The sequence below is a fragment of the Bos taurus genome, chromosome 23 (genome assembly GCF_002263795.3).
Source record: "Bos taurus isolate L1 Dominette 01449 registration number 42190680 breed Hereford chromosome 23, ARS-UCD2.0, whole genome shotgun sequence".
NCBI lineage: Eukaryota > Metazoa > Chordata > Mammalia > Artiodactyla > Bovidae > Bos > Bos taurus.
Genome location: NC_037350.1, coordinates 30608088 through 30631399, shown reverse-complemented (window position 1 = coordinate 30631399; position 23312 = coordinate 30608088). Strand labels below are relative to the sequence as shown.

Here is a 23312-nt window from a genome sequence, read left to right as displayed (position 1 = left end):
TGAGTTTAATAGGATGAAAGTATGATGATTATTTATGTACATCTTAGAGAAAGTGGGAATGAGGGAAAATTAAGGGAGAGTGATTAGAAACAGTAAGAAAATGTAGACAAAGGGAGAAAGTTTATTTTAAATATGTATCTCATAATTCTACATGACTTGATTTGCACATACCTCACATGTAATAGAATAATACAAAATGATCTCTAAAATGTATTCAGATATAGAAATTCATGAGCTAGAATGTACTTACACAAAGGATTATATTACATTCAATGTATCACTAAGATACTTCCTCATAAATATATTCTGGCAAAAGTTATCTCTATTCCTAATGCATTATATTTGTGAATGCTATATCCTTGTCTTTTTGTATAGTAGTAAAAAATAAATTGCTCAGAGCCTGAAAACACTACTTTTGATTACAGTGCTTAACTTTTGTCTTTGAGATACCTAAAATTACTATACCAATTTAACAAGAACTCCAAAAATTTATTCACTGTGCATAAGCAGTTCATAGGCTCCCCTGTTGGCTCAGTGGTAAAGAAACCGCCTGCCAATGCAGGAGATGCAGGAAAGGCAGGTTCAGTCCCTGGATTGGGAAGATAACTTGAAGAAGAAAATGGAACCCACTTCAGTAGAGAATCTTGGCGGGCTATAGTCCATGAGGTCAAAAAGAGTTGGACTTTACTTAGTGACTAAACAACAAAAGTAGTCACTTCACAACAGAATTTCAAACTCCAGTGATCAGAACTTACTCTTCTTTCTGCTGATTTCAGTGTCATATATTACCAACAACTAAAATGCCTGGAATTCCTGCAGGAGATAGGATTATTCACTATCAACATTCTAATGACAATGAAAAACACATAAATGAGGAGGCAATGGATCTATCACAGTCTCAGAAATAACACTTCCAATCACTATGGACAGAGTTTGGCCAGGTTGGGGAAAAGAGACTGAAATGGGAATTCCTTTGCATGCTGTTTATTGAGTGAAAGTCCTCAAGACAAAGAGAATCAGGGAAGCAAAACAGAGCAGACAAATGTGTTAAGCAAGAGATGTGATCTCAGATGGAATAGCATGAACGTGATCCCATAGAAAGCTGGAAAAGGACTCTCCAAATAGAGCTACCTGCTGATAAAAATATTGTGTCTTCACTTACACAATCACTGCTACCCACACGCTGCTACCTGAGCGTTTCAAGCAGGGCAGATAAAGAACTGAATTTTAAATTTAATTTTAATTCAGGTAAATTTAAATACCTATTTATTTAGATATGACTAGTTACTACTACACAGAATAACAAGCTGTGGAGCATGGGTTGTGTCAGATTTAGTTCCACCTTGACAAAAAGGCAGCCTTTTATAAATCCCACCAGTCTGTCATTGACGACAAGCTGCCCCAAACACATTCAGAACTTCTGGCAGTGTGGCTCCATTCAACTGATGGCAATATTCTAAAGAAGGAAAGGGCTGTGAAACTATCAGTCAATACTCATGACAAATATGGTGTGGATCAGTGCAGCAGCCAGTAGAAAATATCTGAGCTGGACACTGAAAGCATTCATAAAAAATGAGAGTCCATTCATACAAAATTTACAGTCCATTCATAAGTGTGTGCAAGGACAGAAGGACAGTCACCAGTGTACATTACACATTACCTTGTTATTTGCCTAATTCACCAATAAATTAAACATTCAGATCACCTTTTCTGGCCCACGTTTCTCCTCTCAAATTGGTATTTCTCCTCAACTGAAGAATAATCGTTTTTCATTAACAGTAAATTCAAAAATGCATTGACACAATAACCACAAAATGGACCTTCATTGTTGTCATTATCAAACTAGCATTTGGACAATTACATACATTCATTTCTTTGAGAAAATGAACATTTAAAAACTACAGATATTGACAATACACTTTAAGAAACATTCTGTAATTTCAGAGAAAATAGGAGCTGAGGAAAAAATGAAAGTGTATAGTCTAATATGTTCACATTCACATATATGCTATTATTCAATTACTGAAGGACATATTTTATGACAGCCAAATATCCTGAATTTAAATTGCTCCATATATCCATACTGAGACATAATGAATACACTACAATAGGATGAAATGTCTAAGAACAAAATGTTGGCTTCCACAAGGAACAGTTAAGTTCTTAAAGTGGATGAATTTTTATAGGAATTTCCTTTCTTTTACCAACTGACATGTACATTACTCGATGTAACCTTTAAAGAACACTTGCAACTGAAAACAAGCTAACTTACCAATTCTTAAAGTGCCACAGAGATCGAGTTCCAGTCCTCTCAGTGTTATTCACCTTATGTGAGTGTCCTAAGCTGGTTCCCTACCTCATTTCCAGTTCCTACCTTTAATACAGTCCTGGGCATTGGAACCTGGGTATGCAGACTAAGGATGCAGGTTGCATGCAGTGAGTGCATAAACTGACTCTATCAGCATTGGAATATCTTTAAGTTTTCCTTAAGCAAGAAGATGCTTTCTCTTGATAACTTCAAATACCTTCACACAATACTTCACACACACAAGATCGGCATTGTGCCTAGCTGGTAGGATGACATAGGAAGGCAATTTCAAACTCTCAGGATTACTTCTGAATATAATGTTTGGCTCTATGATGGAGAGCTCATTATGAAAGCATGAGATTGGTATGAAACTGCAGCAAAACTGGTCTGGTGAAAATGGTTTACCTGGCTGAAGTCTCTGGGGAATGTTTGTCCTGTACCATTAATTAGCTGATGTTGCCTAGCTGCCCAGAGATGACAATCCTCAGGGGAAATGAATATCAAGGAGAATGTAAGAGGAAACTTAATCTGCCTCTTTTATAACTTCTCATAAATGACAGAGCCCAGATAATTCCCTAAACTTCCGACTTATCTTAGCTCTCCTCTTTTAATGGCTTAGGTATGTTACTAAACATTTGACACTTTTTTATACAATTGCAAAAAAAAATCTCCATATATAAATAAGAATTCATCAGTTACTTAATTTTAGATGCAAATTAATTTTTATCTAATATTCATAACCAACTTTTAGGGATCACAGAGTTACCAATTCAGTTCAGTTCAGTTTAGTCGCTCAGTCGTGCCCGAATCCTTGCTACCCCATGAACCGCAGCACCCCAGGCCTCCCTGTCCATCACCAACTCGCGGATCTTACCCAAATTTATGTCCATTGAGTTGATGATGCCATTCAGCCATCTCATCATCCTCTGTCATCCCCCCCTTCTCCTGCCTCAATCTTCCTCAACATCAGGGTCTTTTAAAATGAGTCAGCTGTTCACATCAGGTGGCCAAAATATTGGAGCTTCAATATCAGTCCTTCCAATGAATATCCAGGGTAGATCTCCTTTAGGATGGACTGGTTGGATCTCTTTGAAGTCCAAGGGACTCTCAAGAGTCTTCTCCAACACCACAGTTCAAAAGCATCAATTCTTCTGTGCTCAACTGTCGTTATAGTCCAACTCCCACATCCATATAAATACTGGAAAAACGATTGCCTTAACTACACGGACCTTTGTTGACAAAGTAATGTCTCTGCTTTTGATATGCTGTCTAGGCTGGTCATAACTTTCCTTCCAAGGACTAAGTGTCTTTTAACCAATTAGGCAGTGTCTTTTAACCAATTAGGCAGTGTCTACCTAATCTTTAAGGTAAATATAGTAAAGGTCAACTTCTTGAGAAACCTGTATGCAGATCAGGAAGCAACAGTTAGAACTGGACATGGAACAACAGACTGGTTCCAAATAGGAAAAGGAGTACGTCAAGCCTGTATATTGTCACCCTGCTTATTTAACTTATATGCAGAGTACATCATGAGAAACACTGGGCTGGAAGAAACACAAGCTGGAATCCAGATTGCCAGGAGGAATATCAATAACCTCAGATATGCAGATGACACCACCCTTATGGCAGAAAGTGAAGAAGAACTGAAGAGTCTCTTAATGAAAGTGAAAGTGAAGAGTGAAAAGTTGCCTTAAAGCTCAACATTCAGAAAACGAAGATCCTGGCATCTGGTCCCATCACTTCATGGGAAATAGATGGGGAAACAGTGGAAACAGTGGCTGACTTTATTTTTCTGGACTCCAAAATCACTGCAGATGGTGATTGCAGCCATGAAATTAAAAGACACTTACTCCTTGGAAGGAAAGTTATGACCATCCTAGACATAGCATGTTAAAAAGCAGAGACATTACTTTGTCAACAAAGATCCGTCTAGTCAAGGCTACAGAGTTTTCAGTGGTCATGGTGGATGTGAAATTTGGAGATGTAGGCCTCCAAAACATACCTCTGAAAGTCAACAAAGTTTGTGTGCATGAAATCCATGAGGCTATAATGAACTAAGAAACAGGTTCACCCAGACTCACTGTGGCTATCTCTCCAGGGCATAGCATACAGACACAGACTGAAACCTCCAGCTTGTCCCTGAAAGAAGCCTATTTCCTTATCTTAAAAGCTAAGACTTCTAACACATACCTAGGGGTCAACTGTAATCTTCACCAAACTCCTGAGAAGCCAACAGGTGCCATCATCATGCTCTCCCTTTGTCCCACCCCAGGTCACCGGTGTCTCTGTGAAAGGAGCTTGTGCACACGTATGGCTGCCCAGGTGTTGTGGTTGCTGCCAGAGGGCACACTCCTTGATCACCTGGTTCAGTGGCTTGCATTACTGGGTTCAACAGGACAGTAGCAAAAAAGAAACAGCCTGTAACTGGCTACCTGCACCCGCCCACCCAGGATTAAATGTGGAGAGAACAGACAGAAACACCCATCTCCCAGTCTTCTCCTGAAAGAAGTATAATTGCATATTTGAAAAGTTATTGCCTCAGGTTCTGGTAGATTGCTTATGACGGCAATGATTACCTACCTTGCCCTGAACGAGGACCTGCTCCTGGACCGCAGTGGACAGGGTGGCTCAGACCTCCAAGCTCAAGCTTCAGCAGGGCAGTGCTACAGGTCACAGTAGGAACTACCTGGAGGGCGACTGCATAAAGTGGCTCCACAGACACCTGGAGAACAGGAAGGATGCGCTGCTGCGCACAGGTACAAGGGGCACGAGGCCTCCCTGATCTTCCCTCAGGCTGGACCTGGGTTCCAACGAGGAGAAAAAAATGGGTGCTTGTAGAAATAGGGCCCCGGCTTCTCATCAGAAGAGGGAGAAATCCACCCAGGTTTTCATATTCTGTACAAGAGAGTGACCTGTCAGTGGCCCCACTTCTCTGAAGGACAATTAAGGAATCCAGTCTCTCTGAGGAAGAAGCAGGAAACTATCCCTGAAATAACTGGTCAGTGGTGCCCCTTCACCCTGGGTGCCATCTTGTGAACCATGACTGTCTCTGATGCCAGTTCTCACCCTGAGAACGTGTTTAGAGGCCTGACTCCAGCTTTTCTGAGTCATTCGGCCTCCACCCAAGTCAGGACCATTACTCTGTATTCACTCCCTTACATGGTACCCCCTACCTTGGCTCTCACCGTGACTCCAGAACTTTCCAAGGACTCGGGAACATGCCCCGACCTCCAAGTCCAGGCTGGTGTCTGGTGTTTGTGCTGCTTCTTTTCAAACCCTCTGTCCTGTTTATTCTCAGGATGGTCACAGGATGCTGCTTCAGGGACCCATGGAGGTAACACTAAATGGGAATTTTCTGATTCATCCTTCATCAGTTCAGTTCAATTCAGTCACTCAGTCATGTCCAGCTCTTTGCGACCCCATGAATCGCAGCATGCCAGGCCTCCCTGTCCATCACCATCTCCCGGAGTTCACTCACTCACGTCCATCGAGTCAGTAATGCCATCCAGCCATCTCATCCTCTGTCATCCCCTTCTCCTCCTGCCCCCAATCCCTCCCAGCATCAGAGTCTTTTCCAATGAGTCAACTCTTCGCATGAGGTGGCCAAAGTACTGGAGTTTCAGCTTTAGCATCATTCCTTCCAAAGAACACCCAGGGCTGATCTCCTTTAGAATGGACTGGTTGGATCTCCTTGCAGTCCAAGGGACTCTCAAGAGTCTTCTCCAACACCACAGTTTAAAAGCATCAATTCTTCAGCATTCGGCTTTCTTCACAGTCCAACTCTCACATCCATACATGACCACTGGAAAAACCATTATCTTGACTAGATGGACCTTTGTTGGCAAAGTAATGTCTCTGCTTTTGAATATGCTATCTAGGTTGGTCATAACTTTCCTTCCAAGGAGTAAGCGTCTTTTAATTTCATGGCTGCAATCACCATCTGCAGTGATTTTGGAGCCCAAAAAAATAAAGTCTGACACTGTTTCCACTGTTTCCCCATCTATTTCCCATGAAGTGATGGGATCAGATGCCATGATCTTCGTTTTCTGAATGTTGAGCTTTAAGGCAACTTTTTCACTCTCCTCTTTCACTCTCATCAAGAGGCTTTTTAGTTCCTCTTCACTTTCTGCTATAAGGGTGGTGTCATCTGCATATCTGAGGTTATTGATATTTCTCCCGGCAATCTTGATTCCAGCTTGTGCTTCTTCCAGCCCAGCGTTTCTTATGATGTACTCTGCATAGAAGTTCAATAAGCAGGGTGACAATATACAGCCTTGATGTACTCCTTTTCCTATTTGGAACCAGTCTGTTGTTCCATGTCCAGTTCTAACTGTTGCTTCCCTACCTGCATATAGGTTTCTCAAGAGGCTGGTCAGGTGGTCTGGTGTTCCCATCTCTTTCAGAATTTTCCACAGTTTATTGTGATCCACACAGTCAAAGGCTTTGGCATAGTCAATAAAGCAGAAATAGATGTTTTTCTGGAACTCTCTTGCTTTTTTGATGATCCAGCGGACGTTGGCAATTTGATCTCTTGTTCCTCTGCCTTTTCTAAAACCAGCTTGAACAATCGGAAGTTCACCCTAGATCCTCCAAAGACACATGTGACCCAGCACCCCATCTCTGACCATGAGGTCCCCTTAAGATGCTGGGCCCTGGGCTTCTACCCTGATATCTCACTGACCTGGCAGCATGATGTGAAGGACCAGACCCAGGACATGGAGCTTGTGGAGACCAGGCCTTCAGGGAATGGAAACATCCAGAAATGGGCAGCTCTGGTAGGCCCTTCTGGAGAGGAGCAGAGATACAGGTGCAAAGTGCAGCACAAGGGGCTTTAGGAGACACTCACCCTGGGGTAGGGAGGAGGCTGGGGTGGAGCTTCTTCTCAGATAAAGCTGAAGCCTTTCTGGACCCCTTCAGCAAGGTCTGGACTCAAACATGAGTGCTGGGCCCCTTCTCTTTCCTCTACAGAACCTCCTCAGCCCGCCGTCCCCAACATAGGCATCATTGTTGGCCTGGTTCTCCTCGTGGTGGCTGTGGTGGCTGGGGCTGGGATATGGAGGAAGAAGTGCTTAGGTAGGGAAGGGACGGAGGTATCTGAGTTTTCTTGTCTCACTGGGAGTTTCAAATCCAGATAAAAGTTTACTTGCCTGGTTATTGGAAAGTACCCTCCACACACATATGTGGAGTCTGAGCTCCATGCTAACACTGACCCTTTTGTAAAGTACATGTGAAAATGAAAGACAGATTTTTCACCTTGTAATTCCAGTTCGGGGCCTGTCTCTCAGCACATGAAGATCAGAGGGAAGGGTCCCTGCTGAGGACAGACCTCCAGAAGGGTAGTTGGTGCAGTCACCCCAACAGCACCTTTCTTCATTCTCCTGATTTTGTCCTGGATTTTGGTCACAGTTCCAGAAAGTTCTGTGGGGTCCAGAACTAGGGGCTTCCTCTAGGACCTCATGACTCAGTCTTCTCTATGGCCTCTCACGTGATATTTTTTTCTTGCAGGTGAAAAAGCAGGGAGCTACACTCAGGCTGCAAGTAAGTACAGAAGGGATGTGATTCCTGAGACCCTTGTGAGGGTGCAGACAGAAGGCTATGGGGGACTGACCCTCCTCAAAATTCCTTCTCTAGTTTCTCTCCTGTCAGTTCTGACCACATCCTGGTTTTCTTCTCCCCCAGGCGTTGACAGGGCCCAGGGCTCTGATGTGTCTCTCACGGTTCCTAAAGGTGAGACCCTGGGGCATCTAGATTGGGAGAGGGGTTGGGGCAGAGAGGACACACTGGGTGGTGGGGGTCTCTGAGTGGGACATGTGAGCATCTTGGGGGCTGTGGAGAATGTCAGCCCTTACATGACTGATCTGAACTGGATCCTGATTCTTTTCTCTCACAGTGTGAGACAGCTGCCTTGTGGGGACTGAGTGATGCTCGGTCCCACTTTGTGATGTCAGATCCCCAGACCCCTCTTTCTGCAGCTGCATCTGAATGTGTCTGTGCTCCTATTAGCATAATGTGAGGAGGTGGGAGACTGGTCACACCTGCCCATTACACCCCCTCCCCACCCTGACCTGTGTTCTCCTCTCTGATCCACTGTCCTGTTCCAGCAGAGACAGAGCTGGACCCTCTCCATCGCTGTCTTCACTTCGTGTGCACTGAGTAATTATGTCATATTTCCTTTGAAAATAAAATCTATTTATATGAATGTTTTTTCTAACTGGTGCTGTGAAGGTTTGTAGGGATAGCAAGAGAGAGGATTCTAAAGTTTGAGAGAGGAAGTACATGAAAGCACTGAGAATCTTCCAGAATTGTTATGCTTGCTGTGCTCAGTCTGTTGCAAGAGGGACAGGAGGAGGCTGTGAGGAGCTGAGCATAGTCGGGGCCTGTGCCCAGTTGGTGGTCAGTGTATCATGGCTTTGATGTGGTCAGTCTTGCTTGGGTCATCTTCTCAGCTGCTTTGTCTTTGTCCTTTCAGTCGCTCCCTGTCCCACCAGGACCTGTGTTCTTGTAAACTCAGAACTCACCTGGGCCTTGTCCTGTCTCTAGGACCATAGGCAGTGAAGACGTCCCATAATCAGATCAGCCTAGCTTATGCTAGGTCCTGCCTTTCTTTGTGTTTATATGCTTATATTTTGCTTATTTAGTTTATTTCTGAATAATGACTGTTCTTTTTCATGTGTAGAGTTCTGGTCTCATTCTGCCCTGGGTGTCCTCATCTCTGACAGCAGCAGGAGTCATTTTCATTAATGATTATCCTCACAAGACGAAGGGGTCCCTGCACACAGGATCTCAGTGGTATCAAGAGAGAAATTCTCATCTCTCCCAGCTCTAAGACTTTTTCCTGGATTCCTCTTCCCATTCTTTCTGCATCCTTTATAAGGAACCAGATTTGGGGATTAGCGTAGAGGACGGACCCAGTTGTTTCACATCTTGTCTTAATTCTTGCTGGATGTCTACCTTCTCTGCAGCTTGGTTCCTCTCTCTGCCCTTAGATCTAGTAATCCTAGTGCTGGCTTCAGTCAAAGCTCATGGGGATTTATAAAGCAGTATCTAATAGATTCACAGTAGGTTGGAATATAGGACCTATAAACCTGACATCATCTTTTCTTTTTTGTTTTTTTTTAATTTTATTTTATTTTTAAACTTTACATAATTGTATTAGTTTTGCCAAATATCAAAATGAATCCACCACAGTTATACATGTGTTCCCCATCCTGAACCCTCCTCCCTCCTCCCTCCCCATACCATCCCTCTGGGTCGTCCCAGTGCACTAGCCCCAAGCATCCAGTATCATGCATCGAACCTGGACTGGCATCTCGTTTCATACATGATATTTTACATGTTTCAATGCCATTCTCCCAAATCTTCCCACCCTCTCCCTCTCCCACAGAGTCCATAAGACTGTTCTATACATCAGTGTCTCTTTTGCTGTCTTGTACACAGGGTTATTGTTACCATCTTTCTAAATTCCATGTATATGCGTTAGTATACTGTATTGGTGTTTTTCCTTCTGGCTTACTTCACTCTGTATAATAGGCTCCAGTTTCATCCACCTCATTAGAACTGATAGAACTAAATAGACATTTCTCCAAAGAAGACATACAGATGGCTAACAAACACATGAAAAGATGCTCAACATCACTCATTATCAGAGAAATGCAAATCAAAACCACTATGAGGTACCGTTTCACACCAGTCAGAATGGCTGCGATCCAAAAGTCTACAAATAATAAATGCTGGAGAGGGTGTGGAGAAAAGGGAACCCTCTTACACTGTTGGTGGGAATGCAAACTAGTACAGCCACTATGGAGAACAGTGTGGAGATTCCTTAAAAAACTGGAAATAGAACTGCCTTATGATCCAGCAATCCCACTGCTGGGCATACACACTGAGGAAACCAGAAGGGAAAGAGACACGTGTACCCCAATGTTCATCACAGCACTGTTTATAATAGCCAGGACATGGAAGCAACTTAGATGTCCATCAGCAGATGAATGGATAAGAAAGCTGTGGTACATGTACACAATGGAGTATTACTCAGCCATTAAAAAGAATACATTTGACATCATCTTTTCTGAAGAGAAAATATCATTATGTGTAGAGTGCAGACTGATCTTTGTGGGAGGGATGGGACATCAGCCCTTGTGGGGAAAATACAGGCAGCACTGACATCAATGTGAATGGACGTTGTGCTGTAGCGGCCAAGAGGGAGCACATGGCCTGAGGTCACATTAATAAAGACACAGTCTCTAGAATAAGGAGGCACTCCACACTGATCATTCATTCAACTGATACTTGTTGTGTGCCAGAGAAATGACACACTATTTTTGCATCTAGAAAACCTCAGTGAACTAACAACAGACACACCTTGTTGGCCTTGTGAAGTGTGTTCTGGTGAGAAGGGGCAGAGTGAGCCTAGTAAGTGAGGGAATGTTTGCCTTAGAGGTTAGGAAGTGTTTTGAGGAAGCATATGTGTGTAGGGACAAGGAAGGTGGCTCTTTCAATCATGTGGTTAGTGTGGGCCTTATTGAGAAGGTGACCATTGAATAAAGATGTGAAGGACATGAAGGAATGTCCACACAGATGTCAGAGGAAGTTCTCTCTGGGCAGGGGAATCTCCTGTGCAAATGCACGAGGGCAGGAGAGTGTCTATGTTCAAGAAAGAGCCAGGAGGCAAGTGCAGCTGGAGGAATGAGGAATTGAGATTAGATCCCATATTTCACCAGATCATATAGACCTAGATGATATTACAAGGGTGTTGATGTTGTCTGATTAAGATGTGGATTCATACGATGCTTTTCACAGAACGCAATCCATAGTGACTACTCTTTAGAAGCTTCAGTCTGGCTGCTATACATAATCAGGAGGTGAAGGGTGAGTGATGCACTAAAGGAAACTGTAGGAAATGGTGAGGTGACCAAGCTGGAGATGCTGGTGCTCACCTAGACCTCTCACTAAATCTAGACAGTTTGCAGTAGAGCCTGAGAATCTACATTCATAACAAGTTTGCAGCTGACACTGCTGACTTTCAGATCACATATTTAGTAGTGAGGGTATAGACCAGGATTCCCACATGGCTGTGCATCAGCCTCCCCTCTAGGACTTGTTCATAAGGGATTCCTGGACTCCATGCCCAACACTCTGAGAAGCTGGGTCTAGGAGGAGACCTGAGTATTTTCTAAGAAGCCTGACAAGCAGTCCTCATGCTTAGTCAGGTTTGGATCCACTGAGGCTTGTGATCAGAGTGACCAGGATGGGGAAGGGCTTAAATCCACATTTAAATGGGAAGAAAAAGTCAAGACATTTTCTGGGAGATACATGTTTTCTCTTCCAAGCAGGATAGGCAGCTGGACATTTTAGAAAGTAGTCTGATATCATAAAGTCTCTGAGTTGCTAAGAGAGCAGATCTAAATGCTCTCACCACAAAAAAATGGTAATTATGTGACATCATACAGGTATAAGCTAAAGTTCTGCTGCTGATCATTGTGCAATAGAGAAAAGTATCAAATCACAGGTTGTACACTTACTCAATATTTTATATCAATCATATCTCAATAAAGCACAGGGAAAAAATCTCTGAAAGTTTCCCTATGTGATATTCTTATAAAGTTCTTTGTGAGAAGAAAAAGGATTTCAATTTGTTGCAAAGGAGAGAAAGAGAGTGAGATTTGTCGTTTTATTTCAGGAAAAGTCACAGAACAGCCTGAGGATTCACAGCCAGCTCAGCATCCACAGTCTCTCCCAGGTGGGGAACCACATGGGAACCACCGCCCCTGCACGGGGAGCAGAAGCCACTGTTCACAAAACAGACACTCCCTTAGCTGGAGGATGGACTCTGGTGCTAGGCCTGCTCTCTCTGCTGCCCTTGGCAACTCAATAACACTACCACAATTCATGCTGTGCAGATCAAAACCTTCAGTGTGATGCCAGCCTCTCTGTCTCAGTTCAGTTCAGTTCAGTCTCTCAGTCGTGTCCGACTCTGTGACCCCACGGACTGCAGCACGCCAGGCCTCCCTGTCCATCACCAACTCCCGGAGGTTACTCAAACTCATGTCCATCAAGTTGGAGATGCCATCCAACCATATCATCCTCTGTCGTCCCCTTCTCCGGCCGCCTTCAATCTTTCCCAGCATCAGGGTCTTTTCAAATGAATCAGTTTTTGCATCAGGTGGCCAAAGTATTGGAGTTTCAGCATCAGTCCTTCCAGTGAATATTCAGGGCTGATTTCCTTTAGGATGGACTGGTTCAATCTCCTTGCAGTCCAAGGGACTCCCAAGAGTCTTCTCCAATACCACAGTTCAAAAACATCAATTCTTCGCTGCTCACCTTTCTTTATACTCCAATTCTCACATCCATACATGACTACTGGGAAAACTATATCTTTGACTAGATGGACCTTTGTTGGCAAAGTAATGTCTCTGCTTTTTAATAAGTTGTCATGGTTGGTCATAACTTTTCTTCCAAGGAACAAGCATCTTTTAATTTCATGGCTGCAGTCATCATCTCCAGTGATTTTGAAGCCCCAAAAAATAAAGTCTCACTGTTTCCACTGTTTCCCCATCTATTTGCCATGAAGTGATGGAACCAGATGCCATGATCTTAGTTCTCTCTGTCTCACTGTGTCCTTATTTGGAGTCCATGTGACTGGAGGAGCCTAGTGCCATGTCCACCTGCAGAAATGTTTAGGAAACAAGTTTTTCTCCTTCATGGAGGTAGGTAATCTCAGACTCTGACCAAAATGTTTACATGTGAAATTCCCTTCAGTTGGGAAGTAGGTATAGATTTGAAGGTAGAGGTGAGGGTTTTCATTGTTTAATCTTTAAGTCGGGTCTGACTCTTTGTGACCCCATGGACTGTAGCCTGCCAGGCTCCTATGTCCATGGGATTTTCCAAGCAAGAATACTGGAGTGGGGACACCATTTCCTCCTCCCAGGGATCTTCCTGACCCAGGGATTGAACCCAGGTCTCCTGCATTACAGATTATTTACCACCGAGCCACCGGGGAAGTCCCAGGGGAAAGGGTAAGGGATGGGGAAAAAGTGACAAATTTCAGTATTTGGACCAGTGATCTAGACCAGAACTTGATCTAGTACATTCTAGGGACTTGGGCATGGGTGGATGAATGAGTGATTACCATATGACATCTTTCACTTCTCTAATGTTCTGTGATGGGATCCAGCTTCTAGATAAGTGAAGTCCATTTTTGAATGATGAAATGATTACTCAGAATGTCCTTTCCTTGCCTTTGTCTCTTTCTAGGATTAAAAAGCCAACATCTATGGATCTTCATGGGTTATCTGCTAAGTCACTTCAGTCATGTCCGACTCTTGCAACCCTATGGACTGTTACCTACCAGGCTCCTCTGTCCATGGGATTCTCCAGGTAAGAATACTGGAATGGGTTGCCATGTCCTCCTCCAGGGGATCTTCTCAACACAGGGACCATATTCGCATCTCTTGCAGCTCCTGCATTGCAGGGAGTTTCTTTACTGCTGAGCCACCGGGAAAGCCCGTGTGTGTGTGTGTGTGTGTGTGTGTGTGTGTGTGTGTGTGTATACTGATATTTTATATTGCTTTATATTCCTTTGTACATGAACATCTTACTGAGAAAATATCCATAATATTTATCAGTTTGTCAGTTTGTGACCCCCATCAAAGTCTTAAAAAATTACTAGTTCAGACACCAAACTACTAATTTCACCAAACTACCGCATTTATATTTTGGCCAAAACAATTGTACTTATAGAAACTTTTTATACTTTATTACTTTTATTTGTTTCCCTGGAAGAGGTAGCCTTAAAACCAAGCCCACCATATTACTGGAAATGGACCCTCCGTGACCTGCTTTTTCACTCCTGCTATTTTTCAGGTGCCTGAATACAAGTCTACCTGAACCATGGGGACTTGGTCCATGGAGAACTAATGATTCAACTATCTTAGCAAATCCAATTATATATATATTTTTTTCATCCAACAAGAAGCCAAAATGTTTTTGATAGAAACAGTACAAATTTCAAACCCAGCTGCAGTTACTCTTTTGAAACACCAAAAAAGGTCCTCTTTTCAGATGGTTAATTCCATATTAGCATTTACAATATCATTACTGTTGTTCCCCAGAGCTGGGACAACATTTGCTCTCAACACATTTGATTGTGACATGACCAGTTCTACACCCTTCACTTCCACATCTGCCACATCTGTTTCAACAACCTCTTTCTGTTCACTCCCTTCTTGGAGTCTGTGTGTTTTCTGGAATGGTTGAGACAGCTTCACCTTGAACTTTTCATTCTCAGCAGCTACTAACTGTGCTTGCTGAGATAAAGCCTCAATCTTGGCTTAAAAAAAACCTGTGTCAGTATCTGATGCTGACAATTACCAGTGTGGATTGAAATAAGGTAGAAGTTTACTTGCTTACACTCACTTTCAATGTCTATATGTTTCTTATTGTGACCTGATAGCAAATATCTCAGAAATGAGCACTGGCTCACAGAAGAGATAAAAATATCATTTGTTGAGGTGGACTTGTACACAGGGACCTACCCTGGCACCAGAAAAATAGCAAGGGTGAAAAAATAGGTCATAGAGATTCCATTTCCAGTAACATGGTGGGCATGGTTTTAAGGCTGCCTCTTCCAGGGAAGAGTCTAGTCTAGTCTAGTCAAGGCTATAGTTTTTTCAGTGGTCATGTATGGATGTGAGAGTTGGACTGTGAAGAAAGCTGAGCACCGAAGAATTGATGCTTTTGAACTGTGGTGTTGGAGAAGACTCTTGAGAGTCCCTTGGACTGCAAGGAGATCCAACCAGTCCATTCTGAAGGAGATCAGCCCTGGGATTTCTTCGGAAGGAATGATGCTAAAGCTGAAACTCCAGTACTTTGGCCATCTCATGCGAAGAGTTGACTCATTGGAAAAGACTCTGATGCTGGGAGGGATTGAGGGCAGGAGGAGAAGGGGACGACAGAGGATGAGATGGCTGGATGGTATCACTTACTCGATGCACGTGAGTCTGAGTGAACTCCAGGAATTGGTGATGGACAGGGAGGCCTGGTGTGCTGCGATTTGTGGGGTCGCAGAAAGTCGGACACGACTGAGTGACTGAACTGAACTTCCAGGGAAACAAAATAAAAGTAATAAAGTATAAAAAGTTTCCATAATTACAATATGAAGGAAATAATTTTTTTAGGCCAAAATATAAGTGTGGGCAGTCTCCAGAGAGAAAATATGTTTTTATCCTTAGGGTGTTAGCCAAATCTGGAAAAATCTTACCTCTGATTTTCTCAAGTTTATGAACTATAACAGGAAATATAAGCCAGAGCTTATTCGCGTGGGGAGCTAAGAGGCATCCCCTCCTTGAAAATCCAGAAACCAGGATTCATATCCTCAGGGAGGATGTAGAGATATTGCCTGCATGCATGCTCTGTCACTTAGTAGTGTCCAACTCTTTGCCCCCCCATAAATTATAGCCCACCGGACTCCTCTGTCCATGGGATTATCCCGGCAAGAATATAGGAATGGGTAGACATGAGTTTGGGTGGGCTCTGGGAATTGGTATTGGACAGGGAGGGCTGGTGTGCTGCAGCTCATGGGGTTGCAGAGTCGGACACGACTGAGCAACTGAACTGAGCTGAACGGAACCATTTCCTCCTCCAGGTGTCGTCACAACCCAGAGACCGAAACTGCATCTCCTGTTTTGGCAGGCAGATTCTTTACCACTGAGCCACCTGGGAACTATAGAGATATTGGAAGCATGAAACATACTGATGGGAATATAAAATGGTGCTGCCACTTTGGAAAATGCTCTGGAAGTTTCTCAAAGTTTGAACACAGATTTACTGTATCAGTTCTGCAGATTATCCTACTCAAGGTGGACCCACAGTGACAAAGATTGTTTAGTGACTGTGCAACCCATGTGTGACCACGTCCAGGGCGTAGGGCTCACCACCTCGTGCTCCTGCTTCTCTGACCTGGAAAGTCCCTGTGCAGATGGACTCTGAGATGCACACAAGTGTCCCTGCCTCCTGGGTCCACACCTTGTGGACTCTCCTCCCCTGAGTGTGGGTGGGAGCTGTGACCTGCTTCTGACCAGTAGAATATGGCAACAGGGACATGACTCCTGGGATTAGATCACAGAAGAGCAAAACCCCATCTTGCTGGCTGACTTTCTACTTGTCTTCCCTGCTTGCAATCTCTGATGAAGGAAGCAGCTGGGATGGAAACATCTTTGTTTCACGAAACTGAGGTCAGCCCCCTACCAACATCCAGCAGAATACTAAGGCCTCCAGTCTAACAGCTCAGAGGAAGCCACTTAGTGTTCTCCCCTCAGGCAGCCCTTGCCTTTCTTGAAGACACACACGCTGCTTTCTCTTTACAGCATAATGTCAAGTTCTCTGGCTATCCTAGTTGCTTTCCTCTCGCTCCATCCAGGAGACCCCGGAAGGGAGCAGCAGGCAGGGTGGGAGGAAGTGCTGGTGAGCAGGGATGTGGCCAGACCCCTCCTTGGAGAGATGTTCCCAGGGAGTCAGTTGGAAGAAGAGCAGTCAGGGCAGTGAGATGGGAAGGGGAAGAGTGAACACCCCTGGGACCTCAGGTCCACGGGAGGCTGTGTTTCAGGCTATGAAATAGCACAGTGATGAGGAAACCCTGCATAGCGCCTGCTGGTCTTCCCCCTTCAGCATCTGGAGAGCCCAGCTCACACCCAGATGCAAACACCACTGATGGCCCACAGCCCAGATGTGAGCCCCACTTCCCCCAACTCCAGCGAACACACTCCATCAGCCAACATAGGCCCAACTCTCCTGTCACTTCAGACCCTGGGACCATCTGTAGTGAGTGTGGGAAACACAACAGACTCCCCACCAGTCTCAGAGCCCAGAGGGGAAGGGAAGCTGTCAGAGCCCAGAGGAGGTGACCCTTAGTGAGGCAGGTGGACAGTCTATGGGAGTCAGCATAACAGAGTAAGTACACACTCGGACTCAGTGGTCAGACTGTTTCATTAGAATCATGGCTCAACCAACTGACAGTAAGTCAAGCTCCCAGAGACCTCAGTTTCCTTGTCTGCAAAATGGGCTTGAGAGCTGTCCCTATCTCATGGACTCTTATGAGATTTAAATTAATTTATGTAAATACCTGAAAACAGTACCTGACATGTTTAGTAAGGGAGAATCTTGGGAAGGAAGAGGCACGTGGCTCCTGCTTATTTCTCCCAAGAGGATGAGGATAACTTCTCCCAACACTCATTATCTCAGCCTCTTCTTACTTGTGTGCAGAGGGAGAACAGTCCTGTCTCTTATATCCCCTGAGGAGAGGGCCACCAGGAGAGGCCAGGGTAGGGCCAGGATGAGAAAGCATCAGAGCAATGAACACCCACATACATTACAGCAGTGGGAAAACACAGCTGTATGTTGGTCATTTTTCAGTGCATATACAGCTCTTGGAGTACAGCATCCACACATTTCTGGGTGTTACCTCTAAGCTCACACATTACCTGAGGCTTTAAAAGGCCCTTCCAGGGGCTTCCCTAGTGGTCCAGTACTTAGGAATCCATCTGCCAATGCAGGACATACCAGTTCAGTCCCTGGTCTGGGAATATCTCATATGCCATGGGGCAGCTAAGGCTGTGGCCACGACTGCTGAGCCTGCTTATTCTGGAGCCCTGTTCCATGACAAGAGAAATGACTGCAGTGAGCAGCCCATATACCACTGCTAGAGAGTAGCCCCTGCTCTCTGAAACTAGAGAAAGCCCACGTGCAGCAACAAAGACCCAGAACAGCCAAAAATAAACAAAATTAAAAAGAGAGAGAGACCATTCCACTGTTACATTAGCTGAGTGCTTCGCAGGGATGGATATCTGGTAAGACAAGTGAGTCCTGACCATGTGATGTCTCACCTCCTTTGCCCCCAGATGGGTCCTTTTTTATCTCAGGCAACATTGATAGATCACGAATTTTAAGTCCAAGGACAGTCAGTATTGCTGACAGAGTGCTGCAGGCAGGGAAGATAAAGCCTATATTTAGTGAATGTCAACTCATGCCAGAAAAGGTTATTTGTTATTCATGTAATAGTTGATATTTGTTGTCTCGGGGCCTCTTCAGGGAATGATGTGTTACAATCGTTCCTGAAAGGCTATTAACAACTTCCACATCTTATAATTCCCTGAATCTCCTGGAGAATTGTCTGTCAGGTACATTATCCCCAGGGTTGCCACTGGGAAACCCACAAGGGGATAAGTAACTATTTCTAGAGTGGAGGGAGCTTGTCAAGATTGGGTTCCCAGAGTCTACAAAGAGCTATAAATTTCAATGTAGGGAAACCCACATTGTGGTCACTGCAATTCTTACTAAGCCAGACATATGTTCCGCAAGAACCATTCCATCTCTCATCCTTATACATCTGGGGGGGCGGGAAATGCAACATTCTCCTGTTTTTGTTTTTCCCATTAGCCTGGAGGCTGACTTGGAAGAAAAAGTCTCATCCCAGAAGAGTACTAATATGAGCATCTGGTAAGTGCAATAAACTTTAATTGGTCAAAGCCATTAAGAAATGAGTCAAAAAAAAAAAAAAAAGAAATGAGTCAGACTTGAAAATGAGCAATATGTGACTCTATCTCTTTCTGCAAATCTACTTTTTCCTTCCCAAGCTGAAGATAGGTTTCCTTTGCTGCTCAGTCCACACAGCTTGAAGTGGAAATAGATTAAATTTTAAATTTTCATATCTTCTCTGCCCAAGAACTAACCCTACTTCACCTGGCCATCCCCCACCACCCCTCAAAGACCCCTGAGTGAAAGGGCAGGGACTTTGATGCAAGGATGGAGATAATCACAGGGCCATTTTCTCTTGGAGATTTCTCTTTAAGCTGAAGAGAAGGATCTACACACTAGAAGTAGCTACTGTCAAGGTAGAGAGGCCTTCTACACTTTATGTGCAAAGTGGTGAAAGTCATTGGTGTTTGGGGACCCAGAAAACTCAGGGCTGCATCAACATTAGTCACATTGGCAGCTCTGAGAGCATTGGTGCCTGACATAGCATCATTTTTGTCAAAGCAGGCACTGGCAGAACAGTAGTGATGAGCGACTTAGATCAGAAGGGAAAGAAAATAGAGGGTTCTATCCACCAGGGTGAGGGGAAAGGGTTCATGTGAGAACTTTCTGGGGACTCTAGATAGAAACGGTGGCAAATGATAAAAGCAGAGATTTCTTTTGTGCCAGCCAGATGTAGAGGTGAGGGAAATTACAGAGAGAAGAAACCTCCCAAGAAGGACTTTTAATAATTTTCTTCCTTCTGCTTCTTGCAAAGCTCAGAGCCTGCCTTCCCCTCCATCTTTGCCCACTTGATATTCCATGGTGAAATGCTGTAGTCTCCACAGATATTAGAGAACAATTTTCCAGTGAACATTGTTGAATGCCCCCTATGTGGCAAGAGCAATGCCAAGTGATATGATACAACTCTATCCTGTGTTTCCTGAAACTGTATCAGCCTGAAGCCCAAGAGTGATAATAAACAACAGGTTGTTTTTTCATCTACTGTTACAATCCCTGCAGTCTAAGGAAAATTGCTTTAATTATTTCTGGCAATTTCCCAGAAGTTCTTGCATGAGCTCTGTGTTCTCTGGAGTCCAAAGCACCAATGCCTCTCTCCATTTTGCCTATCTGTATGTAGAACACCTCTCTCTTTCCATTCAATTTTATTAATCAATCATTAAAAAATTAGTTTAACAGAATCCCTCCATTTTCTTTAGTTTCTGCCACACACTCTCATCCTTTTGGCTAAGACATAAGACAATGGGGTGGGTTAAATACCAATAGTAGAATCAGAGATGTGTTGTCTTGCATTCTCTGGCATGCAGCTCATTCTACCCCAAAATCAGTCTGTCTTCATAGGCAAGTAGAAGTATTGGCTTATAAAACTGAGTTTCCCTATACAAATATAAAATCTGAATAAAATCCAGTCCACGTGCTCTCCAAAGTATCTTACAAGTGAAAAAGAATCACAAAAACAAAAGAACAAATACATAATTATTTATATTTATAGATCTTCCCTGGTGGCTCAGACAGTAAAGAATCCACCTGCAATGTGGAAGATCTGGGTTCCATCCTTGGCTTGGGAAGATCCCCTGGAGGAGGACATGGCAACCCACTCCAGTATTCTTACCTGGAGAATCCCCATGGACAGAGGAGCCTGGGGGCTACAGTCCATGAGGTCGCAAAGAGTTGGACATGACTGAACTAAGTACAACACATATATATTTACATGTGTGTGTTGGTCACTCATGTTCAACTCTTTGGGACCCCATGGACTGCAGCCCATCAGTCTTCTCTGTCCATGAGATTGTGCAGGCAAGAATACTAAAGCGGGCTGCCGTTTCCTCCTCCAGAGGATCTGTCCAACCCAGGGATCCAACCCACATCTCCTGCATTGGCAGGCAGATTCTTTACTACTGAATCACCTTGGAAGCCCATATATATTTGAATAGTGTATATTTTATATAAATAAAAGTCACTATAAAATATGCATTGAGAACACATACTTCTATCTGATATATGAAAGAACTTCCTAAATCTTTAAGAAGTATATTCATTCATTCAACAAATACATGTTGATTGCCTCCAGTATGCCTTCAGGAGGCATAGTGATTTAAAAAAAAAAAAAAGATAAATTTCCTGATCTTATAAACCATCTATTTTATCGATGCAGTTAGAAAATCAATAAGAAATTATTTTTTAAGAAATAATAAAATTCTTAATAGTAATGAATGACATAAAGAAAAATGAAGGGCAATGGAATAGAGAATATCTTGAGGAAAATTTCAGTTGGGGCAGTCAGAGAATTTCAAGACAAGAAAAGCCAGATAGACATAAACTTTCACTGTATGTTAGGAAATTCTAAGGACGAGAAATTGAGCATGGCAAGAGAGAGTGCTAGAGAGGTAAGAAAAGGATTATGAAGAATCTTTTATGCCATAATGAGGAATTTGGAATTGGAGTTGAAGGCCATGGAAAACAACTAGAAGTTCTTAAGAAGGGAAAGTGAGGAAATTTTTGTTTTAGAAAGATAATTCTTTTGTTGTTGTTCACTCAGTAAGTTGTTTCCAGCTCTTTGTGACCACATGAACTCCTCTGTCCTCTGCTATCTCTGGAGTTTGCTCAAACTCATGTCCATTGAGTCAGTGATGCCATCCAACCATCACATCCTCTGTCAATCCCTTCTCCTCCTGTCCTCAATCTTTTCCAAAATCAGGGTCTTTTCCAGTGAGTCGGCTCTTCAAATCCAGTGGCCAAAAGGTTGGAGCTTCAGCTTCAGCACCACTCTTTCCAATGAATATTGAGAGTTAATTTCCCTTAGGATTGACTAGTTGATCTCCTTGCAGTCCAAGGGACTCTCAAGAATATTCCCCAGCACCACAATTCAAAAGCATCAATTCTTTGGTTCTCAGCCTTCTTTATGATCCATCTCTCACATCTGTACATGACTACTGGAAAAACCATAGCTTTGACTATTTGGCCTTTGTCAGCAAAGTGAGGTCTCTGCTTTTTAATCTGCCATCTAGGTTTGTCATAGCTTTCCTTCGAAGGAGCAACCATCTTTTAATTTCATGGCTGCAGTCACCATCCACAGTGATTTTGGGGCCCAAGAAAAGAAAATCTGTCACTATTTCAACTTTTCCCCTCCTGTTTGCCAAGAAGTGATGAGACTGGATGCCATGATCTTAATTTTTTCACTCTCCTCTTTTACCCTGATCAAGGGGCTCTTTAGTTCCTCTTCACTTTCTGCCATTAGAGTGGTATTCGTTAGGAAATATGAAAGAAAACTTGAAAGGAGGAAGACTACAGGAAGTAAAATGAATTTTAAGTTTATTACAAGTGTATTCAGATGAGAGATGATGAAAGTCTGACATCGGCAGTATAATTAGGAATGAAGAAAAGGAGTATGAGTGTGAGAAAAGTGAGAATCAATGGAGCTTGGTCATGCGCTGGGTGACTCAAGGATAATTCTAAATTTTCTGGCTTTTATTGAAAGCTCCTTAAGGGTAGAGACCATGCCTTTCTTGTCACCACTGTTTTTCAATGCCTAAAACAGTGTGTTAATTTGTGGTAGATGTAAAAATATATTTATTTAATAATAAGGTTCTTCTTCCCCAAAAGCAATAACAACAAGACTTAAGAATTGATTAGATGCACAGGTTAACGAAAGGTAGAAGTCCTGGGATGACTGCCAAGTTTTCTTTTCTTGAATAACTGGATACACTGTGGTACTATTTATTGATAAAGGGTACATGAAGAGAGGAACAGTCTTCAAGCAGGGAGGAGAATTTGATGGATTCAGTTTGGGAAATCTTAGATACAAGTGTCTATGATATCCAAGTTGACATTCAAAGAGCACTGGGAATATGAGCCTGAATATGAGAGGTGCACTAGAGAAACAAATTTGGGAGAGATTGGCATACAGATAGTATGAAACCCATGGGAGTGAATAGACTCATCCACGAATATCTGTAGGATGAAAAGAAAACAAGGCATAAGATGAAAACCAAAGACATGCCAATATTTCAGGGACTGTCAAAAGAAGTAAATTCTGCAAAACGACTGGAAAGAAATAGCCAGAAAGATTAGAGGAAATCTGAAAATTAATTCAAAGAGGAATAGAAGTTCTCTAGGAGAGAATTCTAAGAAGTCTAAAAACACATGGACTGAGAAGTGTCCACTGAATTCTTTCAAGACTTGGCAGAGCAATTCATTGGAATTCCTGGGGCAGTAGACAGAATGACATGAGATGTGAAATAAGTAGGATGTGAGGAAGTCAGTTATGTGAGGGGTTGAGTCAGGGAAGAGAGAGTCAGGAAGAAGCCAGAAGTAGTCATGGATCTGGAAAGGGATGTAGAAGATGGAAGAAACTGAAGCTGAAAGTATGAGTCCAACAGAGCAGGAGAACACTGAAGTTATAGAAAAGAGAAGGGAGTTTTAAGAGAAGTGGGAACGTCAGGGTACATATGTGGAGGTATCAATCTTTTCAGGAAAG

At 43.2% G+C, this 23312-nt stretch overlaps 1 pseudogene; it reads left to right on the top strand.

Moving 5' to 3' along the window:
* LOC617979 (BOLA class I histocompatibility antigen, alpha chain BL3-7-like) overlaps window positions 1-9049 on the top strand; it is a 109099-nt pseudogene extending 100050 nt beyond the window's left edge.
* The last annotated feature ends 14263 nt before the right edge of the window (window positions 9050-23312 follow it).